This window comes from Lepidothrix coronata, unplaced genomic scaffold, assembly GCF_001604755.1.
Source record: "Lepidothrix coronata isolate B3197 unplaced genomic scaffold, Lepidothrix_coronata-1.0 Scaffold240, whole genome shotgun sequence".
Classification (NCBI taxonomy): Eukaryota; Metazoa; Chordata; class Aves; order Passeriformes; family Pipridae; genus Lepidothrix; species Lepidothrix coronata.
The window spans coordinates 252,658-256,073 of record NW_016690420.1 but is presented as its reverse complement, the minus strand read 5'-3'; positions in this window follow the sequence as shown (position 1 = coordinate 256,073).

Here is a 3,416-nt window from a genome sequence, read left to right as displayed (position 1 = left end):
CCTTGTATACACATCCAAAATTAAGACTGTCACATACGTGGCTATAAAGGCTCCTATGAAAGCAGCACTGATAATGCAAATCTCTAGTACAACAAGCAGACAGGCCATTAGTACTTCTGCAGTCTGCATAAAAGCTCCTCTGTCACCTTTCCTTTGGAGATGAGGCCAGAAAAGCGTCTGGAAAAATCCTCAAACCATGCCTTCTCTACATGCTGGCGATCCCTAGTTGCAACAATATTCCTGAGGGCTTTAATGGGCATACATAGAAAAACCTCAAAAAGGTTCTTGCTTAATTCACAGAAACTGTCAGCCTGTTGCTAGAGAGATACAGGTTTTTCAACAATGACTTCTCCTCTCCCTCAGGAACACAGGATAAATGAGCACCACTAAAACATATCTCCACTAGACAACTCTTTTTGTGAATGTGGGCTGCCATGCTCACAGGAAAGAGAGCCAGCAAACCTTGGGCTGGCACAGCAAACTCCAGCTACAATCCCTGGGGTAACCCAGGGTAGAGGAATAAACTCCCCCGAGGCAAAATGCGGGAAAGAAACACTTTTTCTTGTTCCTCTTCCCCCCTTCCTCCCTGTTTGAATGCAGTTGGTCAATATAGAAAACGATCTGTGCTTTCTCTCAAAGCCATTTGCACCCAGACTGATAGACTCCATGCTCTTCTGCATGGAATAGAAGGCCAAGGGCTCCTCTTCCTCACTGGTCTATTAAGAGGCCCCATTACAGAAAGCAACAGCTACGTCTGCTTTACAGCCAAGAGCGAGGGCTGGAAGCAGCTGCACATCCTGAAAAGGTGAACACATCCCAGGAGATTTGGCACTAAGCTGATGGTCAGCAAAACTAGTTAGAGCCTGAGGCATTACAGTTTGATTAACCATGCACACCTTTGTTAAAGGATTAGGAGGACTCTATCACTGTGATGTTTGAATTCTAATTGAAAACCAGTCCCTCCCACATATGTTACTGGTCTGGGATCTGCAAGTAGAGGGAGGGGGGTGTCTATAGCATCTGCTTTGGGGCAACAAGGGCGTTCACAGCTCCAAAGAACCATGTTTACCTCCCATCACACAACAGCCCAGAAAACATCACAGAACTGTACAAAACTGGTGGACATAGTGGGGACCTGGGTTGGAATTTCAATCAACAATGCAGAGCCCATTTAGAAATCTGTCTGCTGTATCTGAATGTCAACAAACACTCATGAAATTTCATCTCTGCATCAATTTGCAAAATAGGAAAAATGCTTCATGAACAGCAATACAGTCCCGTGTATACAGCTGCCAGCAGATGCCCTCTGGGGTGATTCTTGTAATTCGCTGTTTCTCTCAGCAAGATGTCATTTATCATGAAGATTATCATCAATATATGAGCTGAGGATGAACTGTTAAGAAGGTCTATTATCCTCAACCCTGAAGCACAGAGGAGTTCTGTTTTGAGTATTCTTTGGGCACCTAACTCTGCTACATTGCACGGGGGGGGATCTGTGGTCAGGAGAGGGGTGAGCAGTTTGGATTAACAGACTCCTGTGCCATACGCTGTCCATGGAGGGAAGTAGTCCCAATACCTAACTCTGAGCCACTGGATCTCTAAATGGCCAAGAGTTCCATTCCTGAGCATTCTATCTCAGTGTTAGTGTTACAGTGCAGTGCTGGCATAAGGAATGCAACAAGATGTCTCTGAATGGCTATAACGCCATCTCTGCGATCCTGCAGCTAAAGACCACTAATCATGGTGCTGGATGTTGTTCAAGTCCCCCTCAAATATTTATCTATAGACTCTTCCTCAAAGGAATTACTGTCTTGGAGAAAAGTTAATGTCAGCGGGTAAAGATCGGTGGGGACCATGTGAAGAGACAATCTTGAATGGTTTTATAGAGTTGGAACATATCAACAGCTTAACTAGTGTTAACCAGCTCATTACAGAGGTGACAACCCTTCAGCCTGTTCTTCCTAATCACCTGGGCACATGCCCCACACGTGATTGTAAAACAGAGCTCCAGCCTAACGCCTGAGGACAATGGCAGTACAAGGGGATGTGTTTTAGCTCACACATTTGCTTCTGTTCTCCCTGAATGCCTCTTCCTAACATTTAAGATCATTTGAGTATGAAAGCTTCCCAGTGAAAAGAGCTGAAGACTGCAACATTTATTTCTCTCTGTAAGGACAAAAGGAGGATCGAGTCCAAACTGTTTCTCCTCAAATCATGGATCAATCGAGCAGCTCTGGTGATGTCACTATCCCTGGCACTGAGACCTAATTTAAAATTACCTCAAATCTGAAAGATTGATTTTCACCATCAGCATTTAATGTCTGCTGTATCTTTTCTTTTCCCAGCAGAGAAGCAAAAAAGAAAGGAGGAAAGAGAGAGAGGGAGAAGGAGATGGTTCAGATTCAACTGCAATTTAGCATTCATTTGCATTTTTAAATTAGTTAAGCTATGGACCGTTGCAAAGCAATGACAGAGAATTTTTGTAATAATTAGTCTGCTGGGAGCATAGAAAAGTCTGTACAGGCAGGTTGCACCAAAAGAGGAAGCAATATCCAAATGCTCAAAGTGGGATTTGCAAAATTTACTCTCTCTCATATGGGGCCAGATTCAGCTCAGCAGACACAGAGAGCTAGCTACAGCTCAGACAACTTCATCTGCACCAGACACTGACTACAGTCAGTGATGGAAAGGGATGTTTTCAGACTACGATTCATCTTATCCGAAGTAAAAATCTAAATCAGGCCAGATGATTAGACACCTGAAGTGACATGAGACCAACCTCATCAGTGTTGTTTACAGTATAATCTTAAATTCTTCAGCCTCTTCGAATGTGTCAGTGGGACCACACATCTGACCCGTTCTCTCTTCTTGCTGCAGTTCCTCCCATGATTCTCTTAGTGCCTGTAATGAGATCTATCCCCCTCCTAAATTCAGTGGAAAGTCATTGTTACTTCAGATATGACAGGAAACGCTCAGGGAAGGAGGAAGTGGAGGATCCTTCACCTCATATAGGGGGATACAACAGCACTTCACTGTACAGTGGAAGTTGCTGCATATTCAGCAACCTGATTTGAACTCACTGATTTTGCAATGCAATGCCTGTTGTTTGAGATGGGTGAATACTGTAACGTCTCCTTTTTTGGATGGTAGAACATGGCAGCACTAATGCTCGCTTTGCTCAGTAAAGGGAAGAGACCACTCGTGACTAAGCATGACTTTAGAAATACTGCACACTGGACCATCCTGAGAGCAACTGTCCATCACCCACAGATGCTCTGTCTTGCATCATTTTGTTGTCCTTTGCTTGCCTTGCTCCAAAAGCTGGCATCTGTTTCTCAGTGTGATTGCTGCTTTTTGCTTCAGTTTTCCCTCTGGGTGAACTGAAGCACAAGGAACATTCAGCGAATTTCCTGAAA